We start from the raw sequence: 16,481 nt of genomic DNA, 5'->3' as shown, positions 1-16,481 counted from the left end.
AAACACACGCAGTGTGATGCTGTAGCCACTTCATAGTCAGGAGCTGTGACCACTGGAGTGGAAGATCCAGTGATTTGTTTTGTTTCCTCTGCACTGAGGAATCACTCCTGGCAGTGTTCAGGGAACCATATGTGGTACCAGAGGTGGAACACGGGTTGGCCACATGTAAGGAAAGTGCCTTACCTACTCTAACCCAGATCCAGTGATGTTTATTTGTGGGTATTTTTATTTAATTATTTTCTTTGGAAGGGACCACACCCAACCATGCTCAGGGATGACTCCTGGCTTTGCCCTCCGGAATTATTCTTGGCGGTGCTCAGGGAACCACATAGGGTGCCAAGGATTAAACTTGGGCTGGCCTTTGCAAGGCAAGAACCCTACCCACTGTTCTATCACTCCGGCCGCTGTTCGTGGGCATTTTCACTCGTTTGTATTTTGCTCAGAACAGTAGTTAAGCATTGAATTTTGCTGTATAAAAATATTGCAATGTTAATACCTCTTGCTGGAAACTGTTACTTATTAGGGGTCATTGTATCAGCACAGAGCAGTTTGAGTTAATACTTCCTCAGTTCAGGAAGGAGAGTTATCTGCTTCCTGTTACCACAAACACCAGGCTTTTGCACATCCTGTTAATGAATATACACCTATTGAATGGTAGTAGTAGTTTGCTCTGCTGACTTAGAAGTTGACAGAGGGTCAAGCCACAGTTCATGGAACACAGGTGCAATCAGCCCTCGGCGCGCTGCCTACTGTCTTGTTCCTTGGGGGTCTGGGTGAGAGACTGAAAAGATCACCCCCACAGGAACACAAGAGAGAATTAACATTTTATGACAGAGCTCCCCTGTAATACATAAACCAAGGGCTGCTAAGAATGCGTGCTTTCTGTTTGGTTTTGACTTTGTGCTTTAGGGTCACCCTCAGCAGTGCTCAGAGGTTACTCTCGATTCGGTGTTTTGGGGGTGGCTGGTCATTTTTTTTTTTTGGTTTTTGGGTCACACCCAGCAATGCACAGGGGTTACTCCTCGCTCTGCACTCAGGAGGCGGTGCTCAGGGGACCATATGGGATGCTGGGAATCGAACCCGGGTCGGCCGCGTGCAAGGCAAACGCCCTACCCGCTGTGCTATTGCTCCAGCCCCGGCTGGTCATTTTTGGCGCTCGTCAGGGATCTGGGCAAAACCAGAAATCAAACCAGGGCCTCCTGTAGGCAAAGCAAGTGCTTCATGAGCTGTCTCCTGGCCCCAGAAATCTATGTTTTAGCAAAAGGAGTTATTGTTAAAACTAAAAAAAGATATGCTCTCGAAGGAACCAAGTGGAGCCCCTGCCAGACCATTCCTGCTACCCACATAGCCTTCTAGAAGGTCCCCTAGGCTTTCCTGGCAGGAGCACTATATCCCCTGGTCGGGGGGGGGAGGGTGTCCTATATAGCAAGTCTCTGTTTAGGGGCGGGCAGGACTCTGGCTCTGGCTGCTACACGCAGAGCACTTGAGGGCCGTCCTGCGTGTTCTGGCCAATTCCTCAAGCAACTGGTAACACCATCCTAGTGGGCAGGAAAATTGTTCGCAGTTGCAGCTATTTTTCTCCTAGCATCTTCTTTTTTTGCCTCAGTGCATTGCTCTAGGGCTTACCATAAAGTTTGTTTTCAGGTTTTGAAAAGAAGAAACAAAATAATCGATGCCACGGCTCTTTACCGATGACTGAGATTTAGTAAACCACACCAGCGTCTAGTTCCATCTTTTTTCTCCACAGCTTAGAAACTGGCCTTGCATGCTAGGGGAAAAGGCAGCTCAGATAGAGAGAAGGGACCACCAAGTAAAGGGTGCTAGGAGGGCCCGTTTGGGATGGGAGATGCGGGCTGAAAGTAGACTATAGACTGAACGTGATGGCCACTTAATACCTCTACTGCAAACCACAACACCCAAATGGAGATAGGGAGCCAAAGGGAATCCCCTGCCACAGAAGCAGCGTGGGGTGGGGGGAGGATGGGGTGGGGGGAGGATGGGGTGGGGGTGATGGGAGGGATGCTGGGACTATTGGTGGTGGAAAATGGGCCCTGGTGGAGGGAGGGGCACTTGACCACTGTATGACTGAAATGCAAGCACGAAAGTTTGTAAGTCTGTAGCTGTACCTCACGGTAATTCACTAATAAAAAATTAAAATAAAAAAAATAGTTCTATCTTTTAAATTTATAAGATGGGAGTCACAAAGCTATTTCTTTCCTCCCTCCTCAAATGTGTGCTGTGGGAATTTGACAGTTCCAGGGAGGCCCTTGGTCTCCTTGGGAAAGGCACTGTGAAAGAGAAATGATTAAAATCCTATCTTGGAATCAAGATAAATTTTTTTCTACATGTTTTTCCACATTTTATTTCTTCTCTACTTTCGGTTCTGTTGCTCTTTCAATATAGGTTCGAAACCATGTCCCTTTAGTCTATTTATAATTAAACTGTAAAGTTCGCTGTAGGAAGACAGAAAAGAACGTACATGACAGTTATGTGCTTAAGGCCATATTTCCATTTTTCAACTAATAAAAGCATTACTCATTTGGAATATTGCTTGTAATTGAATTTACATGTACAATGAACCTCAGACTTCAAATTGGGCTTGAGTGGGCAGAAAGAGAAGAGAGAATAATCCAAACAGTATAATTAACAAAAGTGGTAGCAGCATTGTTTGCACAGTTTGAAACAAACATGCTGATTTTTCTTAGAATGTCCTTAATAAAAAATCAAACAAAGCACAACATAAAATTCAGCCCCCACCCTCAAAAAAAAAAGAAAAAAAGAAAAACAAACTCTTAGAGACAATTCTACTTAAAAATAATTTTAACCTTTGTACTTTTACCCTACTTCAGAGAAATATTATATAACAATGAAATTGTCTTTTTCTTTTGAAAATTTTCTCCAATTAGTTGAAATGTCACAATTAATTGACTGGGCAAGGAACAACAAAATAGAACTGTCATAATGTTTGGTTGACCTACTTCTAAATGTTAATATTTAGATATTGAAAATGTATTATACTTCAAACTTGGGGAAAAAAACTGGTGAAACAATAAAGTGACTTGTCCAAGGCAACACTATGGCAAGAATTTAAGTTGAGGATCATATGGCTAAACCCCATTCTTCCCAATAGAGGCTGAAAATTTGTCGTGAGAGAAATAAAACCAAGTTCACAAAGTTTTACTTTTGAATGAAAACTTTGTAAATAACACTTGACTGAAATAGGGTCTTTGTCTGAAGGCAAAATCTCGCTAAATTCTTAGTAGCTGGCTGGAGAGTAAGTGGGTAGGGCTCTGACCTTGCCTTTGGCCAACGCGGGTTCAATCCCCAGACCCCATATGGTTCCCCAAACCCTACCAGGAGCGATCCCTGAGCTTTGGTGAGAAATAAACCTTGAGCACACCTGGGGGTGGCCCCAACCCCTCCCCCCCGCAGACAAAACTAAAATTTTTGTTTTGTAATATTTATCTCACACACAAAAATCACCACCCCCCCCCCAAAAAAAAAACCCACTCCAATACCCTCACTAAAGCCAAACCACATGATTTCTATCAAGTCTTACCTTATCTCTACCCAGCTTTATTTGGGGGTGGGTTGGGGATTGAGAAGGCATTTCTTCTTTTCAGGTTGAATTCCTAGAGGGAGAAACAGTCTCGAATTTGATATGTTTTTCTGGCAGCTCTGAAGAGATTTATTCTCTTCTCCAAAAGAGCTCTCTTAGGGGGGAGGGGGCTGGAGTGATAGCACAGCGGGTAGGGCATTTGTCTTGCACGAGGCTGACCCGGGTTCGATTCCCAGCATCCCACATGGTCTCCCAAGATGCACCAGGAGTAATTCCTGAGGGCAGAGCCAGGAGTAACCCCTCTGCATCGCCGGATGTGACCAAAAAAAGAAAAAAAAAGAAAATGAACTTTGTTCTCTCTTGAATCCACTGTTGACTTCCCTTGCCTGACTCTTTTTTTTTTTTTTAATTTTATTGATTCACCGTGAGATAGTTACAAGCTTTCATGTTTGGGTTACAATCGCACAATGATCAAACACCCATCCCTCCACTAGTGCACATTCCCCACCACCAATATCCCGGGTATACCCCCCCTTTCCCACTCTCCCCCTGCCTCCACGGCAGACAATATTTCCCATACTCTCTCTTTTGGCAAACAATTTGGACAGTCCTTCAAAAACTAGAAATTGAGCTTCCATGTGACCCCACAATACCACTTCTGGGAATATATCCCGAGGATGCAAAAAAGCACAGTAGAAATGACATCTGTACCTATATGTTCATTGCAGCACTGATCACAATAGCCCAAATGCCCTAGAACAGATGACTGGTTAAAGAAACTTTGGCTCTTGAGGAGAATGAAGAGTGTTACCCAGATCCAACCTCATTGTCTCTCTTATTGCTATGATACCTTCCTAGGAGCCAGAGTCCTGACTATGTGAAAACCAATTAATTCTAATGATTTTACCCCCCATCTAATAAAAAGTTTAAGAGTGAAGCTGTCAAAACAAAAATTCTTTCTTGATTAATTTTTTTCTCTTGGAAACAAGTTTTTCTAGGAAAAAAAATGTGTTGAATTCACTCTTTGACTAGTCTTGATTTTTCATTCTCAGCCAAGAGCAGAGCGATCCTGCTACAATTTCAGTAAATAGTGTCAGGCTCTATTTTGTAGTCATAAAATGTCAAACTTCATGTAAATTGTATTTCTAAAGCCTCAATAGCACTCAGAAACTGTAATTACATCTGGACAGTGTCTTTTTCAGCAAAAGAGAGTCAAACAGCTTTCTTTACGGTCATGCTTTGACAACCTCATTCACTTTACTCATAACACCATGCGAAAGGAATTTCCTTTCAGAACCCAGTCAATGAACACAGCAAAGTGGGGATTTTCTACATGATTGCATTCATGGAAGAGTAGCATTCTATTTCCAGAATAATCAACCAGTTGGCGACATTCAGCTTCTCTGAATGATGAATATTTGAGATTTCAGAATGAAAGCAAGCCGCATGATGGGAATTGTCAGGCATCGATAATGAGCTGAACCATAAAGCTAAACTCTCAGGTTATGTGCATCATTCCACCTGAGTTGAGAGTGGAAAGGGTCTATCAGGATGACTTACATGAAAAACGGTCAATGTTTAACTTTTCCAGGTCTTGCTCCAATCAAGTGTGTGAGGAGAGAGAGAGAGAGAGAGAGAGAGAGAGAGAGAGAGAGAGAGAGAGAGAGAGAGAGAGAGAGAGAGAGAGAGAGAGAGAGTGCTTGAAGAGAGATCTTGATTTGCTAGATTGATACATGAAAAGGTGTTGTGGACAGGGAATGAGAAGAAAGATTAAACAGTTTTAAGACATTCACGACTTACACAGACCTGGCTTGTCATGATTTTTTGTGTCCTGTGATTCTGTGTCCTGTGATTGCTTAAAGGCAGAGGAGGGGAGAAGGAGGCAGGGAGGGCTGAATTGAAAACAAACAAAAAGAATGAGAAAGAAAACAGAAAAGAATATTAAAAGAGGAGGAGAATTACATTTTTCCACCCTTGGGCAGGAAGAAGGGAAACAAATGGAATAGGTTAGCATTTAATTAAGTGGGCCACACAGGAACCTCCAAATTACCCTTCAGGTCTGCTAACCTAGATCATGGGGTGCTCACACCCCCTTACTAAGGAATGCAGGGTCTTGGTTCCTTGTTAGTTCTTTCTGTGTTTCCTACTGAATTGCAGCAAAGTTAAACTCAGAGCCTCCCACCCCTCTCTTCATTTCCCTTAGCCTTGCTGGCAGAACTCAGGGAGAAGGTGACTTAAGCTTATGCAGAGAGGCTGTTTTGCACACATTTGTAAGAGGGAAGCACCAACATTGAGAGTAGCATTTTGATCCATTTACAAAAATTTGACACAGATTTTTATGTCGGTTGAATCTAATTTTAAAATGGGACTTATTCAGATCATTTTTCTCACTTCTCTTTGATTAGTGTTTCATTTCCATTTTGCGTCTTTTTTTTTCTTTTTGGTCACACCCAGAGATGCTCAGGGGTTACTCCTGACTCTGTACTCAGAAATTACTCCTGGTAGTGCTTGGGGGATCATATGGGATGCCAGGGATTGAACCCAGGTCGGCCGTGTGCAAGGCAAACACCCTACACACTGTACTATCACTCTGGCCCCAGTTTTGCATCTTTTGAAAAGACACTCTGTGATAGATTAGGGAGAGGTATCTTCCATCACAGGTAGCTTGGAAGACCAGGGGACAGTGTTTTTCGGGGAAAGGCAAACCATCTCAAACGTAAGTGGGTCTGAAGAAGTGGAGGAGGGCCAGACATTTCTCCTCCTGAAGGGTATGTTCAGAAACAGGGCCCTCTACCTCATGGCATTCTTAAAAGCAAGAATTCTTAAAGCACATTTGCCATGAGTCTCCCTGTACACTTGAAAAAAGTTTATATCTGGAACTATAATTGTACTACATCTGCGGGTCATAGCTTGCAGTGCTCATGGCTTACTCTGACTCTGTGCTCAGGGTCACTTCCGTTGGGGCTTAGGGGACCATATGTAATATTGGGGATTGAACCTGGGTTGGCTGCCTGCAAAGCCAATGCCCTACTTAGCATACTCTGTCTCAAGCCAAATCAACTTTTATTGCTGTTGAATAAAAGCATAGGTCTCCTTGATGAATGGCAAGGGAAATCTTGTGATAGTTTCTGAGTCTTTTTCTTTATTTTTTATTTTGCTTCTAACTGATAACCATTATTTATGGCCTAAAGAGCACAATGCCAAGAATGATATTTTAAATCAGTCTTCACTTTGAACTTTAAAATAAAAATTTTTCTGTCAGGTCAAAAGCAAAACCCTAGCATTTTAACAGCTTCTAGTCTGATGAAAAATTTTAAAAAATGTGTGCTCGTTGGGAAACATGCACACGAAAAGGAGTCTGGGAGAGACCTTCATTTGACCCTGCACCCTATAGAATCCTCAGTTCTGCTAGGAGGGTCCCCTGAGCACAGAGCCAAGAGCAGTCCCTGGGCACTTCTGGTACAGCCCCAAAGCCTCCATCCCTCAATAAAAAAAGATAAGAAATGTTTAACAAAGGAGTTCCAGGCCATTACCCACAGGAAAGTGAAAATCAAAAGCCTAATCATATAGCTTCAGTTGGAAAGATCTTACGCACTAACCCTAACTCTAAATTTTGCCAGATTTTCTCTGATCTGGAGTTCACTCCATGACTTGATATTTCCTCTGTTCCTAGAGCCCTCATTAATTTCATCAGTTAAGGTATCGTGAAGACCAGCGCCTGAAAAGGTGTAGGGAAGTAACTCAGTGATTTTCACGTACCAGTAAAAACTCTTATACCTTCTGTAGAGAGGGGAGGAGACCCGGGGCTTGGGCTGGGGTCAGGAAGCTTTGACGTCACAGGTGTGCCTTGTGAAATGACTGGTAATCTAGAGGATGGAGGCCCAGCAGGTCTGACCTGCCTGCATTCTACTTTTTTTGGTGAACGTGTGTTTGGAGCCACAAGCGGAGGTGTTCAGTGGCTATTCATGGCTCGGAAGTGACTCCTGATAGTGCTCCTGGACTCCTGATGGGGGACCATATATTATGGCAGGGATTGAACTGGGGTTGACAGGATGCATGGCAAACACCTAAACCTCTGAACTCTCTCTCCGGCCGCCACCCTCTGGCCTTGCATTCTTGCCAACATACTTCAGGCGGGCAACTTCCAGTGGTCAAGCGGTCATCCAGTTCTGACTGGAGCTCCAGCCACGGGCTGCATGCACAAAAATCAGTGGAGGAAGGGAAAGTTAGCAAGGATGGTGGGTTCAGATTTCAGTTCTCCTGAGGGAACCAACAGCAGCTGACTGGAATGTGAGGGATGCTGTCTCCCGAGCACACTTGTCTGTACACACACACACACACACACATACACACACACAAGGAATTTGCTTACAGGATTTTAGTGACTGAGAATTCCACAGTCTATGTAGCACTGTAGCACTGTCATCCTGTTGCTCATCGATTTGCTCGAGTGGGCACCAGTAACGTTTCCATTGTGAGACTTGTTGTTAGTGTTTTTGGCATATCGAATATGCCACAGGTAGCTTGCCAGGCTCTGCCATGCGGCGGGATACTCTCGGTAGCTTCCCGGGCTCTCTGAGCGGGACGGAGGAATCGAACCTGGGTTGGCAGTGTGCAAGGCAAATGCCCTACCTGCTGTGCTATCGCTCCAGCCCCACAGTCTATAAACTAGAAAATATAGATGTCAATGAAATAAGTCCGAGCTCAAGGTCAGATGACCAAGTTCACAAAAATTTGAGCAGAAGAGCAAGTCCAAGGTCAAAGAAATAGGACAGGGTTGGGGGAGGGTCTGGAGCAATAATATAGTGGATAGGGCCCTTGCCTTGCAAGGGGCCAACTTGGGTTTGATCCCTGATACCACATATAGTTCCCCGAGCTCCTGCAGGAGTGGTTCCTGAGCACAGAGCCAGGAGTAAGCCCTGAGTACCACAGGGTGTGGGCCACCTTCCCCCCAAAAGAGAGAGCAAGTTCACCTTCATTCTACCTTTCTGTTCTATTTTTGACTTCAACAGTTTGGATCTTACCTGCCCACGTTGAAGCAAGCAATCTGCCGAACTCAGTTCAATTCTAATGCGAATTTCATCTGGAAACACAACCATGACATACGCAGAAGCAGAAATAATGTGTAACCAAATATCTCTACGCCTTATGACCTCGTCAAGTTGACACATAAACTTAACCCTCCACAAGGTCAAAATAAATTCCAGGATCTAATTACTGTGAGGGGCACCTCAGAGGAGTCTTGTCAGATCTGGAACAGAAGCAAGAAGCCAGCAGAGAGAGGCCTGCTCATCTAGACAAATGGAAGCTAGACAAATGCAACATGGGGTACCAAGGTGTTTCTGGACTCAGTTTAATTATTAGTATTATGCTGTTGTTGTTGTTCCAGGCAGGGGGTGGGGGAGGTTTGGGCCCCATCAGGCAGTATTCAGGGATCATGAGTCTGCTTAGGAGCGACCCAGGATGGTGCTGAGGGGACCATGTGTACTGGGAGTCAAACCAGAATTGTGGCCGCAGCTGCATGCAAAACATGTGCCTTACCTACTATACTATCTCTTTAGCCTTCAACATTCTATTTTACATTTAGCACTGTAGCACTGTCATAGCACTATCGTCCCATGTTCATCGATTTGCTTGAGCGGGCACCAGTGAGAGACTTGTTATTACTGTTTTTGGCATATCGAATATGCCACGGAGAGCTTGCCAGGCTCTGCCGTGCTGGTGGGATACTCTGGGTAGCTTGCCGGGCTCTCCGAGAGGGACGGAGGAATCAAACCCGGGTCTGCCATGTGCAAGGCAAACACCCTACACGCTAAAAAATATATATTTTAGGCCAGATTCAGCTGTGGTAAGGGCTTACACCTGGCTCTGTGCTCAGGGACCACGCCAGGGAACCGTATGTGGTACCAGGAAGTGAACCCTGGGTCAGCCACATGCTAGGAAAACACCCTTCCCCGAACTATTGCTTCAGCACCAATCTTTCAGTATTTAATTCTTGACACAAATATCTGTACCAGGAAAGATTCAAAACACCTAACACAGGTTGAAGCACATGCATTGAGTGCAGCAGCCTTGGGTTCCAGCTCTGTGACTGTGCATGGTCCACTAAGCATTGCCCAAGCATTAGCAGAGGTGGCTCTTCAGCACCAAATCAAAACCAAAACAAAGAAATAAAAATGATTGAATGAGTTCATCAGTCATTTCCGGAGACTCCTGGTTGACGTCCCTTGCAGGACCTTCTGCATGTCTTGTTCTATCTTCTTGTCTGAGCTTCCTGTCCACAGCTTTGATGAATATAACTGAAGACCTTCATGATGACGTTTGATTCTCCTGTGTTTTGGCCTTGTTCTCTTGCAGACAGCACACACGCACACACACACACACACACACACACACACACACACAGACACGCAGACACGCAGACACGCAGACCCAGGAATCTGTAAACATGAAGGAGAGTCAAGGGGTGGGTGGGTGTGTGCTTCTGGCTTTGTTTTCCTTTTTCTGGTGGAGGAGTATGGGCCATACCTCTCAGGGCTCACACCTATCTCTGTGCTCAGAAATCAGTCCTGGTAGTGTTCAGATATGACAACGCTACAGAATGAGCCCTGGTTGGCCACAGGCAAGACCTGTTGTATGATCTCTTTGGCCATTTGTTGCACAGTTGCAGAGCTACCACACCAATCCCTCCACTGTTGTCCAACAGTCCCTTAGATGTCTCGGTTCTGTCTGATCGTGTCTCAGGGATTGTCTAGTCCTTTTTGTTTGCTTATTTGTTTATACTCTGCAAATGCAAGAGATCATCTGGTATTCATCTTTCACCTTCTGACTCACTTCACTTAGCAAGATTTTTTTTTATTAATGAAGGGCATTATTAAATGCCTGAGGCTTCTAAAATCTCAGGGTTTGGATGAATGGAGATGTTACTGAGACCGCTTGAGAAATTCGACGATCAACGGGATGATGATGATGATGATGATGATTAATGAAGGGCTTTATTTTTCTCCCCATAATAGCTGAACATTTTATTTTATTTTTTTTCTTTAAAATTTTTTTAATGAGGGGCTGGAACGATAACACAGTGGGTAGGGCATTTGTCTTGCACGTGGCCGACCCGGGTTTGATTCCCAGCATCCCATATGGTCCCCTGAGCACCGCCAGAGGTAATTCCTAAGTGCAGAGCCAGGATTGACCCCTGTGCATCGCTGGGTGTGACCCAAAAAGCAAAAATAAAAAAAAATTTTTAATGAAACACTGTGAGATACAATTACAGACTTACACACTTTCGTGATTATGTTTCAGTCATACAATGGTCGAGTGCCCATCCCTCCACCAGTGCCCATTCTCCACCACCAATGTTCCCAGTGTCCTCCCAGCCAGCCCCCTTCCCCCCTCCTCCCACCTCTGTGGCAGGCACATTCCCTTTTACTCCCTCTCTCCTTTTGGGTGCTGTGGTTTTATGTTGGAAGGGGAGTTGGAAGAGAGAGGCAAAGCATTTGGGCAACTTTTGGAAGGTACTCTGAAGAGTCCTTATTTTTTCACTGATGGATCAAGTCTTGGGTGGAAGAATGTCTTCTTCTTCTTTTTTTTTAAATTTTTATTAGTGAATCAATGTGAGGTACAGTTACAGACTTACAGACTTTCGTGCTTGTGTTTCAGTCATATAATGGTCAGTGCCCATCCCTCTACCAGTGCCCATTTTCCACCACCAATGGTCCCAGCATCCCTCTCACCACCCCAAACCCTGTCCTTCCCCCCCACCCTGCCTCTGTGGCAGGGCATTCCCTTTTGCTCTCTTTCTCCTTTTGGGTGTTGTGGTTTGCGGTAGAGGTATTAAGTGGCCATCACTCAAGTGCCTGAGAAGGAGAATAGATGACTGGTTAAAGAAACTTTGGTACATCTACACAATGGAATATGATGCAGCTGTTAGAAAAGATGAAGTCATGAAATTTGCATATAGGTGGATCAACATGGAAAATATCATGCTAAGTGAAGTGAGTCAGAAAGAGAGGGACAGACAGAGAAAGATTGCACCCATCTGTGGAATATAAAGTAACAGAATGGGAGACTAACACCCAAGGACAGTAGAGATAAGGACCAGGAAGATTACTCCACAGCTTAGAAGCCGGCCTTGCATGCTGGGGAAAAGGCAGTTCAGATAGAGAAGGGACCACCAAGTAAAGGGTGCTAGGAAGGATGTCTTCTTTAAACCTCTGCACATAGCATACAGGCTAAGCTGGTCGGGATGAACCGAGGAAGCAGTTAGGGGCAGTTTATGTGGCAAGGAGCAGGCAGGTCTCAGGAGTCAGGTCTGCTGACATCTGCTTGAATGCTCTGCTTTACCTCTTCCAAGGCCATATCTGAGGGCCAGAGAGATAGTACAGTGGGAAAGGTACTTTGCATGCAGCTGACCCCCCTTGGCACCCCATAATGGTCCCCTAAGCACCAGCAGGAGTGATCCCCGAATGCAGAGTTAAGAGTAAGTCAGGAGCACAGGTGGGTGCAGTCCCCAAACAAAACAAGCTATTATCTGATATCTCAGATAGGTAAGAAATAAATCCTTGCACTAAGTATCTGTTCAACAAGAGTATTTTTGCTGTCTCAGGGTAATACTGACTATTACTATCACTACATAGTTTGAGGCAGAATTTGTACCTCTTTTTCAACACATCCTAGATTTGAAGCAACATTCTTCTCTTTTGGAGGGGAGAGGGACAGGTTTGGGCCACACCTGGTGATGCTCAGGGGCTGTTCCTGCCTCTGTGCTCAGGAGTGACTCCTGGCAGTGAGCTGGGGACTGTAGGCAGTGTAGGGGACTGAACCTGGCTTGCCACCAAAGCCACTACATGCAGGACAAGTGCCTTAGCTCCTGTCCTCTCATTCCAGACCACTGATTTTCATCTCTAGCCTTTTGTGGAGAAACTCAACTACCGATTTTCTTTCCCTTCCTCCCCCATAAAAGTCAGAGAAATAATATAGTGGGTAGGGTATTTGCCTTACACATCACTGACCTGGGTTCAATCCCTGGCATCCCATATGGTCCCCCACGCACCACCAGGGCTAATTCCTGAGGGCAGATCCAGGAGTAACCCCTGAGCATTGCTGGGGGGTGGCCCAATACAACAATAATGGCAAAAACAGTTGAAGCACTGACTCATCTGATGCTGAGGAACTTTGTAAAGAGAATTATTCTGGGTCCCTTTGGCACAGGAAATACCTTAGAATCTTAGAAACTCGGCCTTAGAATCCTGTTCTATAGGAGCCCCCAGTGGTAGGGAATGGAGACGAGGTCGGTGCATTCCCTTGGAGTAACTAGGCATGAACGGTCCTCCGCAGCCTGGTTACTCGGGACACTAATCAGTCCATAAAAATGGAATGACGTCAACTCTCAGTGTAGTTCACCTTTAAAATGTAACCACCCTTTAGATATATTGAAAGGACAGGAATATTTTCATGGGTTTGTGACTATAGATGGAATGCTCGCTAAAGATACCATTCAATGTAGGAATGACTTCGGGACATATAAAGCAAGTCTCCTAAAAGCTGTATGCAGGAAAGACTGAAGCCACCCCCAACATATAGTCATCCATTTCATCCTTTTTTGGTCTAAAAGATCTACTATAATATCAAACTTGACTCTTGTTCTCAGTACCACAAGACAGACAGATGGAACTGTTTTTTAATTGAATCACCTTCAGATACACAGTTATAAAACTGTTCATGATTGGATTTTGGTCAATGTTCCAACACTCGTACCTCTACCTGTGTATATTTCCCACCACCAATGTCCCCAGTTTCCTTCCCGCCACCCCACCGCATCCAGCCAACCTCTGTGGCAGGCACTTTTCTTCTCTCTCTGTCTCTCTCTCTGTCTCTCTCTGTCTGTCTCTCTGTCTCTGTCTCTCTCTCTCCCCACACACACTCTTCCTTTTGGGCATTATGGTTTGTAATACAGGTACTGAGAGATATTCCTGCTTGTTCTTTTACCTACTTTTAGCACTCAGTTCTTATCTAGAGTGATCATTTCCAAATGTCTTTATCATAGTGGTCCCATCTCTATCCCAATTGCCTTCTCCCCGCCAGCACTTGAGACAGGCTTCCAACCAATTCTCCTGGCCCTTGTGTCTACTGTCCTTGGGTTTTAGCCTCATATTATTGTTATTTTTATATCCCAAATGAGTGCAATCATTCTATGTCTGTCCCTCTCCTTTTGACTCATTTCACTCAGCATGATACTTTCCATGTCTGTCATTTATAAGCGAATTTCATGACTTCATTTTTTTTTTTTTGGTTTTTGGGTCACACCGGGCGATGCACAAGGGTTACTCCTGGCTCTTCACTCAGGAATTACCCCTGGTGGTGCTCAGGGGACCATATGGGATGCTGGGATTAGAACCCAGGTCGGCCACGTGCAAGGCAAACGCCCTACCCGCTGTGCTATCGTTCCAGCCCCCCTCATGACTTCATTTTTCTCGATGGCAGCTTAGTATGAATATTTTAATCCTTCCTCTTAAAGTCTTCTTGGATTGCAATACCATCGTGAAATGTGGAGCCTGATGTTTTGCTGGATTCTGAAGCTTCTTCATCCTCTTTAAAGGAGTGGCCTGATTGTCTTAAAGGTTGGCCATTTTTCACTTTTATTCTTTAGGAGACAATGCTGGAAGGACCTCAGGGTTATTCCTCACCAGACTGTCTGCTGTCCTCAACTAGAGGGACAAATTCAGTCTGTTGAATTTCCTTAAGAATCCATTTTATTCAATTTAAAGAACCAATTTTTATTTTGCTTTCTCCGTTTTGGTTTTGGTTTTTGTTTCTTGTTTTGGGAGCCACACCAGTGGTTCTCAGAGATTAATCCTAATTCTGCACTAAAGGATCACTCCTTTCAGAGCTCAAGGGACCTAGGGGTGCTGTGGAATGAGCCCAGGTTGGCTATGTGCAACACAGTCGCCCTACCAGCTGTACTATCTCTCCAGCTTCTTTTGTCCTTTTTGGGAATGAAATATCTTCTTTTATTAGATAATTTTTCTGGGAAATATCTTCTTGAGATAAAATGAAATGTTTGCCAAAAAAAAAAAGAGAGAGAGAAAAGACAACTTTCTTTGTAAGATTTTGCTGTAAAATCCAAGAATCTCCGAGCTAATGCTTCAGTGTCATTACTGCCTTGCATTTGAGTTCCAGAGCTGGGCTGCCACTAGTCTGTGAGGTTGCTGAGGTTGTTGAGAGTGGTGTCAGCTCCAGGCATCTGCCCTCAAGAAGGGTTGTTTTCCCCCCAGCAAGTTCTTCCTCAGAAGTTTCTTCAAGAAGCGTTCACTAAGTGGACAAAGGACATCTGTGGTTCCAGTGCTCAGAGGTGAGAAAGGTTGTTAGAGATACTCTCTACCCCCACCCTTTGCAGGAGCAGTATGGCCTGATTTCATGGCAATGGTTCACATCCAAGGGGGCTGCAAGTGCATGATGCAAATGTGTCGTCCACCAGCCTGCCGTAACCCCATGCACAAACCCTCCACTTCTGTCTGTGGACCCCGTCTTTCTCTCTCAAACTAGAGCTAGGCTTCACACACGCAGAGAAGTGCTTCCTACTGAGCCTGGTCCCTCACTCTCCAGTTTCCTGCTTTTTCTCCTCCTACCAGGAACAAGTTCCCTAAAACACGTTCTCCTAAATCTGTATTGGTGATTTACCAATTTGTGGTTTACCCTTTGTAAAAAGACATTGCAGATCATTGACTGTTTGATTCTAGAAAGGTCCTAAATTACTTGTTCTACATTTTGTCAGTCTGACTCTTTTGTTGCTTATTGGGTTTAATATTGTTCTTGAAAATAGTTCATATGATATTTTGTATAACTTCTTTACTAAAAGTTTTGTTATAAGCTGTATTTAAAAATTGCAGAGCAAGCTAATCCATTAACACCATTCTTTCCTTTTTTTCCATTTTCCCCTCCTTGGCCCCTCCCTGTCATGCCCAGGGACTGCTGCTGCCTTGACCCCTGGGGCTCTCCTTGTAATGCTCTGGGAACCATGTGGTGACAGAGTTTGAACCTGAAGGTCTCGCATGTGCAGTGAATGCACCGGCCTTTTGAGCTATCTCCCTGGCCCTATATAGGTTCATTATTTTCTTCTTTGAAAGCCATTCAAGATCTGGAATTCTGATTGGGGCTGGGAGTGGGGAAAAGATAAGTTTAGGCCCTGAGAAGTTGAGAATGGAGCATAAGAAACACAGCTGAGTGGGCTGCTTAGACAGGGAGGGGGAGGCGGAAGGACAGGGTTGATACAAGATCTAGCACTTTGGGGTGTGATGTGTGTTAGTGAGCCACTCTGACATTCTGCTCATGGCCCTAGATATGATGATGCCATCTCAGATCAGACAGGAAATTCTCTGAGGTCTCAACAGAATTTCTAGAAGACCTGTTTACTCCTGGAAGATCTCTTGGTCCCCATTCAAATCCCAGAGGAACAAGAAAAGGGTTCTGGAGGAAAGAAACTGAAATTGCTTTGTAAAAGTTAAGAGCCTTGGGGCTGGAGAGATAGCACAGCGGGTAGGGCGTTTGCCTTGCACGCGGCCGACCCGGGTTCGAATCCCAGCATCCCATATGGTCCCCTGAGCACAGCCAGGGGTAATTCCTGAGTGCAGAGCCAGGAGTAACCCCTGTGCATTGCCAGGTGTGACCCAAAAAGAAAAAAAAAAAAAAAGTTAAGAGCCTGGAGAGGAGCTCCCAGGGATTGGGCTGAGGCCTTTAAGAGGGGACCTTAGGACCCTCCCATGTTCTCTCCTGCCTCCTTTTGATGCTACTACTTAGCACATCTTTATTCTGGAATGATTGGCAGAAGCCAGGCAGAATCTGTGTATACAGAGCCTGCGGCTGTAGGGGGCAAAATCCAGAGGAGCCCGTGGGAGAGAGCTTGCAGCATCATACAGTGGAGACG

This window comes from Sorex araneus, chromosome 9, assembly GCF_027595985.1.
Source record: "Sorex araneus isolate mSorAra2 chromosome 9, mSorAra2.pri, whole genome shotgun sequence".
Taxonomy (NCBI): domain Eukaryota; kingdom Metazoa; phylum Chordata; class Mammalia; order Eulipotyphla; family Soricidae; genus Sorex; species Sorex araneus.
Note: the sequence above shows the minus strand (reverse complement) of the source record.